This window comes from Ipomoea nil, unplaced genomic scaffold, assembly GCF_001879475.1.
Source record: "Ipomoea nil cultivar Tokyo-kokei standard unplaced genomic scaffold, Asagao_1.1 scaffold2565, whole genome shotgun sequence".
In the NCBI taxonomy this organism is placed as follows: domain Eukaryota; kingdom Viridiplantae; phylum Streptophyta; class Magnoliopsida; order Solanales; family Convolvulaceae; genus Ipomoea; species Ipomoea nil.
The window spans coordinates 134,178-152,960 of record NW_017618993.1 but is presented as its reverse complement, the minus strand read 5'-3'; the positions used below and the strand labels follow the sequence as shown (position 1 = coordinate 152,960).

Below are 18,783 nucleotides of genomic sequence, written 5' to 3'. Positions count from 1 at the left end.
TCCTAGTACAGATGAGACACAAAGTACTGGTGAGAAGGTGGAGTTTGAGTTCAGGCCTATTGACCGTATTACTACCACTGATGGTAATACTAAAGGTGATGCATCTAATAGCACAGCACCTCTCGTCGAGCCACAACGAGAGTATTCCATTGCTATGGATCGTCCTAGGAGGATAATCAAAAAACCTACTAGGTATGCTAGTGATGATGAAACCAACATAGTTGCTTATGCTCTTTCAATTACACAGGAGGTTGACGGTGATCCATTCTGAGGCTCTTCCTGCTGCTAAGTTCAAGCAGTGCTTGAGTTTAGTCGGACTGTTCCAGTTGTTAATAATTCCACAGTGAATTTGATCCAAGGTGGAGATTGTTAAGATATAATAATTTGTGGCTCAAATTCCATTCGTCCACAACCTTCCACGTCGTTGTGCGTGTCTTAATTCTTGCACGTTGACTGGCCTCTCGCACATCATCGCCAAAGTCGTTGCTTCTCCTCCAACATGCCGCATTCGTCTCCCAATTTAGAATGTATAAATAGCTAGGCATTCTTTGTAATTAGGCACATCAATATTGAATTCATTCTTTCTTCTTTTGTCCCCACGTAGACATACATACATACATACATACATACATACATACATACATACATACATACATATATATATATATATATATATATATATATATATATATATATATATATATATTCTTTTATTCCTAACAACTTCCAGATTCACTAGTCTGGACAGTCGCAAGGAGTTTGCTGGCCTCGGCTCATCCGTGGCGATGAACAAATGAATGGACGGTCGGTGTCGCAAAACCCAGATCCGGCTTCGGCTTGAGCTCCGACCGCATCGCCTCCATAGTGGAATCTGCCAGCGGATGATTAGCGAAGGATCGCCGCAATGTGACGAGCCCAACCGTACGATCCAATCCTCGATTGACCGATTGGATGAAACGTATAAGGAGAATGCTATTCACAAGGTTTCACCATCACAAGTTTTTACAGGATTGAAACCTTAGAGTTTACTAAAGATATCTAGGGAACCCTCGTCTAGGGAGCCCTCGTCTTTGCCGTCAGATTCATCAGATGATGTAGTACAAAGCTCTGATAACGTGTTGTAACCTATTAGCTCAAACATTGATCAAAAGAATCGAAGAAGGAGAAAGTAAAGACAAGGCAAGAGTATCTTGTTTATTCATCTCTTTATATATTCTCCATACAACCACAACAGATCTATATATAATATACAAATATAACGGAAGACATAATGTAGTCATTAATCACCTAACCGTTACATAATCAATACTAATAATGGCCACACTAAATATATTATTTATAACAGTAGAGATGTTGGTGGAGGGAAAATTATGTTGTGGACACGGTTTTAAAATGGCGTCGTTTTGGTTCAAAACGACGCCGTGTCAATTAAAAAAAAAAAAATAGTTTCTTTCGTCGTTAAGGCGTTTGTTTTCAGAACTCTATGTTTATAATTACTGAAATCTATGTTCATAATTATAGAACTCTATGTTCATAATTTTTGGATTCCATATTCACAATTATTGAACTCTATATTCACAATTACAGAACTCTATGTTCATAATTATATTATAGGATTCTATGTTCATAATATTTGAAATCTAGAAGACTATGTTCATAATAACTGAACTCTATGTTCATAATCATAGAACTCTATGTTCATAATTTTTGAACTCCATATTCATAATTATTGAATTTTATATTCACAATTACAGAACTCTTATCTTTATAATCACAGAACTCTATGTTCATAATTTTTGAACTCTATATTCATAATTCTTGAACTCTATATTCACAACTGCAGAACTCTATATTCACAAATTTTTATGTCGCTGAATTCTTTTGACAAATTTTTTAAAAAAAAAAATTATTGGAGGGAAAACGGTACCACTAACAGCACCGTTACTCTTGAAGTGCAGAACACTGCCGTTTTGGAACCGTGTCCACCTTGCAAGGTGGACACGGTTCCACGACAAATTATATCGTGCACCAGGGTGCACAATGCATTGTGCGCCCTAAGAGTTTGTGTGTATTATGTTAAGAGTTCATGTCTATTATGTTAAGAATTTATGTATATTGTATATTATGTGAATTATGTTACAAATTTATGTATATTCTACTATATAATTATTTACATACCAAATAAAAAAAAAAAAAAACAGAAATGGGAGTGCAGTTCTTCAGCATAAGCATAACAATTGTTGATGGAGGAATGCGGGTAGGCCCAATTAATGTCAATTGGGATACAAAGTGGAGATTCAGGAGTTAATTAGGTCCAATGGTAATTAAAAGTTAAAACTTGTGGACAATGTTTATGGGCCTAAACAAGAAGACAAGAAAGTTATAGGAGGACTGGGGCAAATTAATAATGTTGTGTGGACCATAACAAAGAGTACATTTTTAATATACTAAATGTACATTATTTGTGTACTGAATATACATTATACAATATAATGTACACTCAGTATACAAATAATGTACATCCCCTGAATACAATGTACATTTTTAATATATTAAAAATACATTATTTTTATACTGAATGTACATTATTTTACAGTATACAAAATATGGTTCATACAGCTTGTGCGGACCATGGTCCACAAAATAATGATTGGAGTACTGGGGCAATCATTATTGTGTGGACTATGGTCCATACAAGCTGGGTGGACCATATTTTGTATACTATAAAATAATGTACATTCAATTCAAAAATTATGTACTTTTAATATATTAAAAAGAGTTAATTCCAGCATTGGTCCTCTGACTATCGTGATTTTCCACAATTGGTCCTTGACTTTTAATTCGGACAATTTAGACACCTGACTATCAAAATGTTTCCAATATTGGTTCTTCCGTCCAAACCTTGTTAAGTATCCGTTAAAATTGTCTTTTAAAATGTATTTTGTATTCAGAGAAAGTACATTATTTGAATACTAAAAGTACATTATTTTATATAATGTACATTCAATACACAAATAATGTACTTTTAGGATATTAAAAATGTACTTTCTTTCATGGTCCATACAATACTATGTGGACCATGGTCCATACAATAATTGTCGTACACTACTCGTACTGGGGTGTTGTTTTTGAATGTGAGTACTGGGGTGTTGTTATTCAGTCGTTATATCGTGGACCGCGGTCAAAACGGTGTCGTTTCTTTAAATAATAAACGGCACGCCGTTAGTGTTAACAGTGCGCGCGTTTTTGTATGTTAATTACTAATTGATACTACAGTGTATCTAAACCTACAATGTCTCACGTATTACATTTATATTATCAAATGAAACTGCAGTTATATTAAAATGATACTATAGTTATGGTGAAATGAAATTGCAGTGTATATAAAATGAAATTGAATAACATTTCACATATTTGAATGTATATTGTACAAAGAAGCTGTAATTATATCAAAATGATCATGTAATTGTGTTTTAATAAAACTATAGTGTATATAAAATAAAATTAAATAACATTTTCACATATTTGAGTCTATAAATATCGAATGAAACTATAGTTATATTGAAATGAAACTGTAGTTGTGTTGAACTGAAATTGCAGTGTATACAAAATGAAACTGAACAACATAGTTACTTTTTGCGAAAGGGTGCGGAACGAGGTGAAACGGATGCAGTTTCTTTTCACTAAACAAAACGACGTCGTTTTGATGCGCGGTGCATAATTGATTATGCACCGCAGTGCACAATATAATGTGCCGTTGTTATTGGGGTATTGTTAATTTTGGTCATATGACTATTGGATTGGGTTGTTGTTAATATTAATCCACGATTTGCAAAACCAATCGTTATACCGTGCACCAGGGCGCACATAGCACTGTGCGCCCCACGCCTCCCAAAACGACGTCGTTTTGTTAAGTTGTTAAAAAAAATCCCCTGATTCAAATGCACATAAACTCATAACAGAATACACATAATCTAACATAATAAATAATACACATAAACTCTTAACATAATACACATAAACTTTTAACTGAATACACATAATAGATTTGGTTAACATAATACACATAAACTCTTAACTGAATACACATAAACTCATAACACAATACACATAAAATTTTAACTGAATACACATAATGAGATTTTGGTATGTTCGGATGGACGGAGTGATGTCAGCATGAAACGCGTGCGTTTTGTGCCGTGGTGCACGATATAAATTGCCTTGCAAAACTGTCAATTTAGTACGTTAACTATTCAATCTTTATCAATTTTGATCACTTCGACCAAATTTTTGGTCAAAACTCACCGGAAAAAATTAATTGACCACATTATGTTTAATTACAAGGGTAATTTCGTCTTTTTATCTTTTTATCTGTCATCTCCATAGCTGCCCTCCTCCTCCATTGAAGCCCAAGCACTGCTATGATCAAGCGAAACGGCGTGGCATCCTTCGTCGCAGCCCAAGCACTCCGGCGGCCATATTGTTCCATATCAAGTGGTGATGGGAAAATTAAGGAATTGGATTTTATTGAGTGTTTTCAACCAATGAAAGGTCCATATAGATCCACTTAGGTGATATTATATTATGTTATGTCCATTTTGAAGCTTCAATTTTCCACAATTTAGTAGAAAAAAACTAGAAGCATTCGTCCTTGGCGGACGGAGATGATGAGGACGAAGAATTCTCCGATCAACATTCAATTCTCGGTGAAAGAGATCGGAGAGTGTTCAGATTCAGATGAGGTAATTAATAAACTTGAGGAGGAATTAATTCAGAAGAAATGAAAGATCGTTCACCTGCAGATTCAGAGGAACAAGGAAGACCCAATGGTCGGAGAGCGACGGCGGGAATTGACGGCATAAATAGGAGATGAAGACCCAATGGAGAAGAAGAACAAAGAAGAAGTAAAAGACCAAAATGTCCTCATTATTTTACTATTAGAATTTTTCGGTCACTTTTCACCAGCGATTAGGCCGGATTGGATGGACTAAAATTTATAAAAAATTGAATAATTGCAGTACTAAATTGACAGTTTTAAAACTTGTGGATTGAAATTAACAACACATCAATAGTCATAGGACCAAAAGTGAAATTAACTCAAAGTTATAGATAAAATTTGTTTCTGTTAGGAACAAGTGTATTTAGATTTTGATGATACCAAACTGTCTTAGATTGTAGACCCCTATTTTTCGCTTGTTAGATAAGTCTCTTATGACATAGGCATGAGATGTTAAACCATGCACGAGACTAGTACAATAGGTCTACATGAAGATTTGAAGATGATCGAAAGATGCCTCCAGACGAAAGAAGGATTAAAGCAAGTCTCGGATGAACTGCTTTTACAAAAGGAATCTTCGTCTAAGAAAGAAGGACGAAAGATGAGGACAATCTTTCGTCTCTCGTGAACAAGTCAAGGACAGACTTGTAGAAAGACAACACTCATTAAAGGAAACAATGAGAATGTTGTCTATCACTCAGATGGGCAAATCATTCGGACAAAAAGTGTCCTAGGAATGATTTTTACTAAAGACAAGGAGCACTAAAAGACTTATACCATCTTGTCAGATATCAAGAACAAAAGCCATAATGCTTTTAGGCTCCAATGGCTATACAATACAAGTGCATTAAATGCCTTTTGCCCACGAAGTAATACACACTGTTATTAGGTTTGAAATTTTCATCTCCCTCCAACGGATGGGTTTTTCCACCTATAAATACCTCTTTTCACCATTGAAAAAGGTGTTGGTTAACTCACTCTTGCAATCTTAAGAAAAGCTCTTCAAACAGTCTCATCTCCAAAAGCTTTTCATAACCAGTGTTAGTTGTGAAGTTTTTCAAAGGCATATTCATCCTCATACTTCACAACTAGAAGCTGTCTTGTAGTTTTCTCAAGTGAAGACCAATCCAGACGTCAAGACAAGCTTCAACCTGTTGGAGAAACATCAGATTATCTTTCCAACATCTCAGCTTAGGAAGGAGTTGATAGAGGCGGAGTAAACTCGATGAGTTGAAAAACCTTTCAAGTGGTTGTCCGGCTTAGTGATCAAGGAAGTCAGCTTGACGTAGTTTGTACTAGGAGTGATAGTACAAACCCTTTCATCACAAGTTGTGAAAGAAGAGTGGAGTAGGCACAGTTGGCCGAACCACTATAAAAATCTCTCTGTCCATCTCTTTTTACTTATCGCTTTTACTTTCATGCTTTGCATATCATATCACATCGATCAAACGCTAAGTTTTACTAACACGAAAGCGTGCAAGGAATATTTAAAACAAACACTATCTCCGCTGCGTATATCTCCGAAAGGAGATTATTCGAAAAGAATCGATTAGAGTCTATTCACCCCCCCCCCCCCCTTCTAGACTCTCTCTGACCCTACCGGGACCAACAGTTTCAGAAGTGGATTTAAGGGCTAATGTGCAAATGTAGGAGGAAAGATGTACAAAGTGAGACAAGGCGAAAAGTTAAACAATGTTTATAGTTACTTCGGCTCGGGTAGTTCGGATTACCCGAACCGAACCGAAGTGGTTCGGTTCAGTCCTAAACCGAAGTACCGATTGATACTTGGTTTAGGTAATCTGATCAGTTCCGTTCGGGTTTAGAACCGATCAGTTGTTCTATTTTTTTTTTTATATAATAATAAATATATATAATGTATTAAATGTCTTAAATAAGGTTTGAACCCTTAACCACCAAGTTTAAAATTAAGAGCTTTACCCACTAAACTATAAACACACTTGTATTAATGTTTACATTTGTATGTTAATAAAGGTATACATTTTTTTATTAAAAGTTGTACACTACAATTGTAATGGACAAAATTGTCCCTACTACATTCTTGTTAGACTAAAATACCCTTATACCGTTATTACACCGTTACTATTTAATTCTAAACCTTTCATAATTCTATTATTATTATTATTATCATACACCTATATCTAATTATCTATGATATCTTTTTCCTATTCTTTAATTATTATTTTATTAAAATTATTATGTAATTACTTTAATTGTTGATTATATTTTAATTAAATTTCTATGAATAGTAAATCATATATGTGTGTGTGTATATATACACTACTGGAAATTCTGAAATTTCCGACCACCTGAAAATGATCTTAAATTAAGTTGATATCAAAAAGTCCAAAAAGTGGTCGGAAATAGCAACAAAGGTTTTTCCGAATACCAAAAGTGGTCGGAACAAGACTTTCAACTTGATTTAAGATCACTTTCAGGTGGTCGGAAATTTCAGAATTTCCAGTAGTGATATAGGCACGCACACGCACCAATATATGTGACCGGTTACTAGATTAGTATTATAGATATTTTATTTATTTATTGTAAAAAAAAAGTATAATCAAAATTGTTTACATTATTAATAAACAAAATATAAATTTTGTTCATCTCTATAGTTTTCAAATACGATGATTAAAATTTACTACTTGGAATTGCGAAATATAATTTGAACTATAATTTGTAATTATTTACATTTATCAATTTTTTAATGTTGGACATAAATTATCACGCATCACGCCTACAAAATACTAGTATTATATATAAATATTATAATAATTAATAATTTCAACTCCTCAAGTCCTCATAACCATATACCACTTGGACTTTTTGTTCTGTCTGCTGCCCCGAGGTATAGCATCGACAGAAGTTGGTGCTGCACTCAATCCACTACCAGCTACAAGACCTGGACCAGTAAAAGGATGAACAACAAATTACTATCACTGTGAATGATGCAATACAAAACAAAGAAGAGAGTTACAATATGAAAATGACTAAAACCTGGAATTGGCAGATTGGGTTTCTGATACTTGATAGAAGGAAGAAAAAAAATGGAGCTTCCTTACAACCTATTTCATCATAGAATTCAGATTTATGATATCCATGTGGGTCAAATACATCAATACTGAAGCAGGACACTATCTCATCAATGCCTTGATATTGCACCGCATGCCGCAAGAAATCAGGGTTTCTATAGTATTTCCTTCATCAGTCATCACCACTTGTCTCTAATGATTGAGTTTGAGGTGTTTGAACACTTGGTGTATGGCCCCGAAGAGTGCCCAGTGGACTTTTAACTTGTGATTCAGCTAAAAGGAAAAAAAAAGGAAATATCATCATGTAACGCTGCTCAATATAATGGCCGTACAAAGATCAAAACTCTCCACGAGAGGATTGTGTTATCAGAATTCTAAACAATCAATTCATACTATATAGTTCATACAAGCAAGAATGCAATACTGTTATATATACTGCCATCCTTCAATAGCAAGGCATACACTATTAACAGTTTCTAGTTATAATATTATGTTAACAACTATTCTATGGGTTCAAATTTGAAAGCAACTCATTTACTAAAATTTTGATATGTTCAAGATATTTACTTAAAGATTACTGTTTTTTACTAATCTAAAGTAAACGTTTCTATGTTTTCAGTGGAGATCATGATTTATTTGTATGCTCACTTTCAAATGAAGCATGGACAAAGTCATTGGGTTATTCTATAGTTGATGATTGGCGACCATGGTTTGTGAACAACCAAATTGTTGGGTATGTTATAAAAATACACTATAGATTTATGTTATATGAAGTATAAGAAAAACTAACAAAAATCATTCAATTGTCATGTGGCTATACAAGGACCTTCTCTAACAACATGACATATGCCAAAATCAAGGTAATAATTTACTCATCTTTTGTTTACTAGCTCAAGATATATTTGTTTGTGTATAGACCTAAGTTCATATTTTGTAACAGGGATCGGGCCACAGTGCTCCAGTATACACGCCCCTTGAATGCTTCATCATATTTAAAAGATGGATATCTTATGAAAAACTTTAAAATTTATATAACTATGGTAAAATATATCTTTGCAAGTATGTTTTAAATAAATAAAAAATATTGTACTAGATTTCTATTTTGAAATCTTGCACATACTCTAATGAAGTTAATTGATCAAGGGGTTAAAACCGTAACTTTTTTTAAAGAGTTAAGGATGCATATTGCACCAATAAAACATGAGTGACTAAAAAAATGTATTTTTCTCTTAAAAGTATTACATATTTTTAATAAAAAGCATAACATTTTTTTTATCATAAGTATATATTATATTTTTTCTCATAAGTAATAATCAATCCATTTAACCCTGATTATTATTACGTAGTATAATTTTTCTAATAAATAATTGTTTAACCACTAATTAAATATTACGTTTTGATTTAAAAACATTTCATTTTTCCTCAAAAGTATTACAATTTTTCTTATAAATAACAAACAATTCAATCTTGAATTGTCTGTCTCATACAAGATTCACCTTTGTAAATTTAGGATGTCAATATTACACAATCTATTATAGTAAATGAGGGTATGGTATTTGATCCTTTTGGTTAATTCTTATATAGAGTGGCCTAATACTGTATTGTTTTCTTTTTTTAATACTACTCACTCTGTTACAATGTAGTATCTATAAGCTAATCACTTCTCATTTGAGAGTTATTTCATACCACTAGACCACAAGGTCATTGGCCTAATGCTGTATTATAATTGATGGAACAATATATTCCATATTATTATTATTATTATTTAAGAAGAAAGATGCAGCCAAAGAAAAAAGAGTCCGGCCAAGAAAATAGGAGCATTATGTGTCCTTAATATTAGGAGAGGTTACAATTACAGGAAGGACCTTATATAAAGGCTCTGGAATCAGACATGGTGGCGGGTCATTCAGTCCTAAAGAACCTCATTCTTGCAATCTACTTGTAATACTTTAGCTTATTCCATCTAATACCATAGCACAATTCCATGCAATTGTTTGCCTTTTATATATTCATTATATTTTAAGCGAATTAGTTGATCCATATATAATTGCATACCTCGGATCAATTAATTCCATTGGTGCTCTTGTTGAGAGTTGATTAAACACTCAAGTTTAATTCGCTCTCTTCGAACTACTCAAACTCAAACCAATGGCACCAATCCAAGATTTCACAAACAAAGATAACCGTATCACGTACGAGAAATCTTGCATCTGCTTCCAACATATCCGACACCTTCATGAATCATAAAATTATTTTATGTTTTAGTGCAGATTGGTGGCTCCTTCCATACAGTTTTAGAAGGATTATTTTTGTTTACGACTGCTTCGTCACTAGATGTAATGGATCAGTATTATATTGCTGGCGTGACGGACACCGGAATAAGCAAGTATTGGCAATAGTTATGCCGTGCAACCGAATGTACCATGTGCATGGTGCATACGACGCAAAACGACGTCGTTTTGACTAAAAACGCGCGTCTCACTTAAAAAAAAAAAAAAATTCAGGTTTGATTCTCGACAATAGCATTATTGTGGATATATAGTTATGAATTTCTGGATATATAATTATAAATTTGTGGATATATAGTTATGAATTTATGGATATTTAGTTCATTCATTGTGGATATTTAGTTCATTCATGGTAGATATTTACTTCATTCATTCACTGTGGATATATAGTTATGAATTTATGGATATATAGTTATGAATTTATGGATATTTAGTTCATTCATTGTGGATTTTTACTTCATTCATTCATTCATTATGGATTTTTACTTCATTCATTCATTCATTGTGGATTTTTATTTCATTCATTCACTGTGGATATATAGTTATAAATTTGTGGATATATAGTTATGAATTTCTGGATATATAGTTATGAATTTCTGGATATATAAAAATGTTATTGCCGGGAATCGAACCTGATTTCATCTTTAAGTGGGACGCGCGTTTTTTTAACCAAAACGGCGCCGTTTTGCAACCGTATGCACCTTGCAAGGTGCATTCGGTTGCACAGCATAATTTGCGAAGTATTGGCACTTTGGTCGCATGGATAAGCAAGCTAATACGGTATTTAAGCCAAGACTCTAACTCTACCACAAAAGCTAGTTCATGAGTGGAGGTCTAGCCCCAACTTAAGTACCACTCCACAATCTCTTGTGGGGCTGATATGGGATCGTATCATTGCCCACCCGTGGTGGCTTACTCTAGACGGCTCACACTCCGGACTTTAGCCTTTTTCCCCCTTTGGATGGCTTCACTCCGGACCTTATCAAGCCCTTATCAAGAACCGGTAGCCCTTTTCTAGGTCACCCCCTCTGCTTGGCCGGCACTGGATGAGTGGACGGCTTCACTTTGGATAGCTTTCACTCCGAACTCTTCCCAGTTCCCTTGTAACCTTATCAAGCACCGGTTAGCCCTTTACCACCACACTCTGGCTTCTTAATGAAAACACCAATGATACGGTACTCAAGCCAAGACCCTAACTCCACCACAAAAACTAGCTCATGAGTTGAGGTCTGGCCCCAACTTAAGTACCACTCCACAATCTCTTGTGGAGCCAATGTGGGATCGTATCACAAGCACCGACGAACGGAAAAAACCGTTTGAGGGTTCGATCTCATCAACCAGACAAGGAGGAGTTGTAGCAGAGCTGCCCGGGAGTGGTGTCCTGCGCCGATATCCTAACATTTTCGCCACGGGACGCGGTTGTATTATCCGGATTGCCGTAGTTCGACGTTCCCGGCTGGAGGAGCGACAGGAATGTCTCCCGGGAAGCCGACGCCGCGACGCGTGAAAACATCTTGCATCGCCGGACAACACGGTGGATCAAATATTCAGATGGCGGAGCTTTTCAAGGCGAAAGAGCTGGACGTGGAGGACCTGGCGGTGCTGTTGGGCGCGCTTTCCATCAGCGTCGCTCACTGTTTCAATTTCCAGTACCGGCTAAACGATCCGGTGAGACGGCACGGTGAAGGTAGTCATGCATGGGAACTCATTGCCTGAACGTGATGAACACAATCCCAATTTTTTCAATGCTAAAAAATAAGTATTGTTGTTGTTGTTATTATTATTATTATTATTATTATTATTATTATTATTATTATTATTATTATTATTATTATTATTATTATTGTTGTTGTTGTTGTTGTTGTTGTTGTTGTTGTTGTTGTTATTGTTATTGTTATTGTTATTATTATTATTTAACAAATTGATGTGGCCAACTGCTAATTTATTCGAACAACGGTATAATTTGGCAAGCTCCATGCTGCCACTTACATAATATGATGTGGTACGCTCTGTGCTACCAATTGTATTGCAACGCAAGTCCTGCGCTGCCACTTAGATTAAATGGTAATAAGCTCCGCGCTACCTTCTAAATTAAACGGTAAGCTCCGCGCTACCTCTTACAACAACCGTTACTACGAATAAGTGTGGTGTTGGTCACACTAAATTAAAGGAAGATAGAGATTTTCGAACCTATCTTCAATTTTAATTTTATATATAAATCAATACTAATGGCATGACCCACTAATCATACGTTATTTAGCATGCAGTGAACAACTTTTGTGAACTCTTGGGTGCTCCGTGCACTTAACCGCAGCTCTTGGGTGTTCCATGCACCTAACCGTGACTTTCATATGATCTTCAATGCTCCGAGCGAGGAAGGTCATAACTTTGATGCCCCGTGCACAAACCGAACTGACACCCACCTCTAGATGGAAGTATTGATTAAATCATTCAATACATATTGTTATAGTTTTACCGCCTTAATATTAGGAGAGATTACAACTACAGGAAGGACCTTATATAAAGGCTCTAGGATCAGACAAGGTGGCATGCTCATTCAATCCTAAAGAACCTCATTCTTGCAATCTACTTGTAATACTTTAGCTTATTCCGTCTAATACTAGAACACAATTCCATGCAATCGTTTGCCCTTAATTTTTTATATTTTATGCGAGTTAATTGATAAATTGATCCATACATAACTACATATCCCGGGTTAATTTTCTCCATCAGTAATTACACACAAAACTATCAATACTGAAAATTATGAAATTTTCGATCACCTGAAAGTGATCTTAAATCAAGTCGAAAGCATTGTTCCAATCACTTTTGGTATCCGGAAAAATCTTTGTTGCTATTTCCGACCACTTTTTGCTTTCGATTTGATTTAAGATCACTTTAAGGTGGTCGGAAATTCCATAATTTCCAGTAGTGTATATAAATTGTAAACGTGAGTAATTATTATTATTATTATTATTATAATATTATTATTATTATTATTATTATTATTATTATTATTATTGGCATAACTATGTTCGTAAAACCCAGCTTAAAAAGACTTATTTGTGTGCGTAAGTCTGCGAAACTAATTAGATGAAGAAATTTCATAAATAATGTTGATTTGTACATATGCAATAATTCAAAAACTTTTTCTTGGAAACGCAAAGATTATAAGTAGGGACAAATAAACTTCTTTTATGACCAGTTATAGGCGTTAGTCGTGCTCCGTGTTATACACTCGCTACTTTCCTTTCAATTTTTTTTTTTTTTTTTGAAAGTTACTGGCTCTATTACATTGTAGTATCTGTTCATATACTTTCTCAACCTACTGAAACACAAAGAACCAATAACGCCTCCACTGAGGCTCGAACTTATAATCTTCCAAATGGAAGTCCAACCCGGATACCATTGGACCACATAGTCCTGGTACTTTCCTTTCAATTTAGTTTCCTTATAAATATATTATTGGAATAATTCTCAAATAGACCATTGAATTACACACAAAAATATAATTTAGTCAATTAACTCAAAAATATTATAATTTTTTTTGAAAGGAAATAGTATTCAAACTTTTATTAAAGCAAGTATTCAATACACAAGGGAACCGATGTTAACCAACACAAGGGACTAGTTTGAGAACGGGTCGCCCTAGCTATGACATGGACTAGCTTATTCATTGATTTAGATAGAAACTTGATAAACACTACTTAAAAATATTATAATTTAATCCTTGAACAATTTAAAATCTTGCAATTAAATCGAATTTGACATGTTCTATCTGTTACTGCTGACATGGTGGTCATCATATTAAAAATTAAAATTAATCAATTTTATAACTAAAACAAATACAATCTTTTTCATTTTTATTAATCAAAATATAACTATAACCATGTATTTTTTTTTAGATTAAATTCCAATTTTCGTCATCGACTAGTGTGACATTCGCACCCTTAATCCTTTTTTAATACTTTTGTTTGCACGACGAAAAATACAATAACTTTTGTTTGTTTTCCAGAGGACCCTGTCAAGGAAGCCAAGACATGAATTATTAAATTAATAAGAAATGAAAAAGTTGGGATCCGTCAATGACGAAAATAAGAAGAGATAGGAAAGTTGCGTATCCGAAAATTTAAAATTTGTTTACACTTTGCACCCAACTAAAAACATACAAATAAATTAAATAAAGTGGTATGAAAACTAACTTTATTGTTAGAAAAAAAAAACACGTGTAAATGAGAAAGTAAAGAACACGTTATTTTAACAGTTGAAAGAAAAACTGAGAAACGGGAAAGCATATAAGCAATGTGAATGTATGTGCAATATCTTCTATCCAACCAAATAAAGAGGGAGAAAAAGGAAAAAAAAAAAAAAGTTAGGAATTAAATGTTTTATTTTTTATTTTTTTAAATCAATGGATCTAATTTGATCCAACAACAACGAATTTCAATTATGGTTGAAAAATTGCAAGGCACTACTCGGGCACTCGGGGGCGGCCGATTATGGTGATACGCTAGACAGTCGGCCAGCATCTAGCGCCTAAGCACCGATTAACCGGATTTTTGCAACGCTGGATTCAAGTAAATGGAAATTTAAAGTGAACTTTAGAATGCAGAAAGTTTACTATTATCGTACTTTTTGGATTTCTTAATATGTAAAGAAAATAACACTTTTGGTCCTTGAATTATTTTACTTTTAGAAGTTTGATCCCTGTTAATTGATTTGAACAAATTTAGTCCCTTAATTATCCATTATGTTGCATTGTTAGTCCCTCTTGTTATATAATTATCAAAAATTCATTAGCAAACTCTTTTTTATGAGCTTTTTTTTGTCATTTATAATCCATATACATTGTTAAAGTTTCACTTGTTTCATGGAAATATTATTTTGAATAGTGAATATTAATTTCAAATAATAAAATTAAGAGTTAATTATCAAAATGGTCCCTTAACTATAGCAAAATTACCAATTTGGTCCTTGACTATTTTTTTAACCAATTAAGTCCCTCAACTTTAAAAATCTTAACCAATTTGGTCCTCCGTTTGTTTGACCGTTAGTCAACCGTTAACTTGGGACCAAATTGGTAATTTCGCTATAGTCAAGGGACCATTTTGGTAATTAACTTTAGGGGTGGGCAATTCGGTTCAGTTTTCTCGAACCGAACTGTACCAAACCGAACCGAACTAGTTTGGTTCGGTAACATACCGAACAACCGAACGGTTCGATAACAAACCGATCCGAATTGTTCGGTAAAAAATTGAACTGAACCGAATACCGTTTGATTTTTTTTTTTTTTAAAAATATAATAATAATAATAAATAAATAAATAAATAAATAGTAAATCCAAGTCCCTTGCTGCTTGCTCTGCCGTTTAGCTCATATTCTCACGGGTATCTCTCGTAAATGTTTGATTTGATTTCTTTATGGTTTGTTATCAAAAGTTCTATATTATGTGTTATGCCGTTTGCATAGTCCATATCCAAAGTTTAATATATAACAAAATAGCAATCCAAAGTTCAAACGGTGTTCGGTTCGGTTCGGTTCGGTTTTTACCAAACAATTCAGTTCGGTTCGAGTTTTTACCGAAGAATCTATTACCGTTCGGTTGTTCGATATATTACCGAATCTAACTAGTTTGGTATGGTTCGGTTTGAGAAAACTGAACCGAATTGCCAACCCTTAAAGTTAATTACCAAAATGGTCCATTGACTATAGCGAATTACCAATTTGGTCCCAAGTTAACGGTTGACTAACGGTCAAACAAATGGAGGACCAAATTAGTTAAGATTTTTAAAGTTGAGGGACTTAATTGGTAAAAAAAAATAGTTAATGACCAAATTGGTAATTTTGCTATAGTCAAGGGACCATTTCAGTAATTAACCCTAAAATTAACTTCATATGTTAATGTATTTTGACAATTATATAACAATAGGGACTAAAAATGTAATATTATAAATAATTGAGGGGCTAAATAAGTAAATTTATTTAAATTAACTTATAGGTACCAAGTTTCTAAAAGTGGAACAATTCAAGGGATAAAAGTGTTATTTTTAGAAAGAGCTCCGTTGATTGCGATACAACTAACCAATAACATTAACGCTGCTGGTTCGAACAAAGTGCATATTAATAGTGTCCTGAACCTTTTGAGCATGTTAAGTACTCAATCGTTATACCCTGCACCACGGCGTGTGTCAAAACGATGTTATTTTGTTAAGTTGTGTAGGAAATCGACGCGACAGTGTGTATATGCATTATGTTATACAATTATGAACATTTTGGTATACAATTATGTATATTATTTTATACAATTATGTATATTCGAACACACAATTTGTTTTAACAGTTAAAGTTTATGTGCATTCTGTTATACAATTATGTACATTTTAGTATATAATTATGTACATTTTCAAAACATGATTTTTTTTTTTTTTTTTTACAAGTTAACAGCAAACACGGAAAAGCGGAATTTAAAAAAAAAATGCAAAACGACGTTGTTTTGCACCAGGGCGCACATTCCTGGTGCACGACATAAATTGCCATAAGTACTTGGTAGAACATTTTTGGCAGAGTTATTTAGCGGTTGTTATACAGTGGATCATGGTCCATAGTGCTATGTGAACCATGATTGTTAAATGAAAATGTAGTTGAATTAAAATGATACTTTAATATTGCTAAAATGAAACTAGTGTGCGAAAAGTGAAACTAAAAAACAGAGCTCATTCAACAACGTATTGTCAAATGAAACTGTAGTATAATTAAAATGATACTTTATGTTGTTAAAATGAAACTAGTGTGTGAAAAATGAAACTAAAGTTCAGAACCATACAATAACATATATTGTCAAATGAACGTGGAGTGCAATTAAAACAATACTTTAGCATTATTATAATTAAACTAGTGTGTGGAAAATGGAACAACAAAATAGAGCTCATACAATAATAATGTATATTGTGAAAATGTGAAATGAAACTATAGTAGAATTAAAATAATACTTTAGTATTGCTATAATGAAACTAGTGAGACATTGAGTGTGAAAAATGAAACGGAAAAACAGAGCAATATTGTTAAATTAAACTAAAATGTAATTCTTTCAAAAAAAAAATTAAAATGTATTAAATTGATACTTACTTTATGGACCACATTACTACATGGACCATGGTCCACATGCAGCAAAATTTGCCATTATTTAAGAGATTTATAACATTATTTTAAATACAAATAAATTATAAATTCTATTTGGTGAAGGAAGATTGAATAATTTAAAATAAAAACCTATTTTGGAAATTAAACCAATCCTCATTACAATTAAAAAAAAAATGACACTCTACCTCTCTCAATTAAAATTGTTGGATAAAATACCATAAAATAAAATTTTAAGTGGTTATTTTGTGATACAAATATTAGTGAAGTCTTCTTTCGATTTGGATCAGGTCAAAGTGGATTTGAATTCTTCGAAGTGAGACGAAGAAATCGATATATTGTACACTCAAAACAAATAATGAGTGATGAATTGGAAAGGAAAGTGGTTTGCACTATCTAGTATATATACAATATCCTTTTAGAGATAGATTGAATTGTATAATTTAGAGGTTCTCTCTCGCGTGCAGGGAAAAAGGAATGCAAATCAAATCCTAAAATGAGTCGATCTGAAAACCTTAACTCGTGGGCCATTGTGCGAAAAGTTAATTAGGCATCATTTGATTACTTTTTGGTTTCAACGGGAAAGTTAAAATATTATTTTTTTGGATGTAACTGATAACCGCTAATTCTTAGTACTTTTATGTGCACAATTGATATCAAACTAACTCATATGATTTTATGTTAATTATATTGGAAGCTAGCTAAGTATGAGCTTATTTGATTTCTTGATTTGTATTGACTCTTGTATAGTTGTGGCCAAATTATGCAATAGGTAGATGGACAAGGTGTTTTCACTATGAGAATAGAGCAATACCATAGCCGCTCCTCTCATTAATCCATTCCGCCGCTCCTCTCATTAATCCATTCCGTCACCACACTTTTACACAACTTTTAAATGGCGCCGTTACTGGATGGGGATCGAACTCGTGTTTCTCGCGTGACAAGTGGGATAATCACCACTATACTATATATTAGTGTTCGCATCTCTTTCCACCCACTCTTGTCAAAGGTGAGTTGGATTAGTAAGAGGTGTGACTATGATATTGCTCTTGCATAATTTGGCCATAACCATACAAGAGTCAATACAAACCACCAAGCTTACAACTAGACCCATCATCATGTCATTACACTAGTTCATAGTACAATTCAACCACATAGCACTAATCACAAAAGATGACTTAATCCAATCCCTAATTATATTGAATCTACCTAGACATGAATTGAAATTAAAGACATTTGCAAGTATGAAGGAACACAATAAAATGCAAGGAAATTAGCAAGAAAAACATAGCTTGTAGTAAAAACTATCAAAAATTAAATCTACAAATTGCAACTTTGCAAGATGAAATCTGGAAATGTTCTTCAAATTAAATCATCTTCAAAATTAGTTATTTTGATTATATATGCAATTACTTAGATATTTCCATATATACTTTTAATTATTTTCATTTACAAGAAAGCCCACAGGTGCTATCTGCCTATCTGAAGGTGCACTTCCGTAGAAACTCGTCTTGTGATTCTAGCAAACAAA

General features: G+C 33.5%; 1 long non-coding RNA gene across 1 annotated transcript; it reads left to right on the top strand.

Moving 5' to 3' along the window:
- The first annotated feature begins 8,630 nt into the window (after positions 1–8,630).
- On the top strand, positions 8,631–8,952 carry LOC109153900. The gene is made up of 2 exons (XR_002049631.1): positions 8,631–8,687; positions 8,768–8,952. It is a non-coding gene; the product is annotated as an uncharacterized LOC109153900 (long non-coding RNA).
- Positions 8,953–18,783: the final 9,831 nt, after the last annotated feature.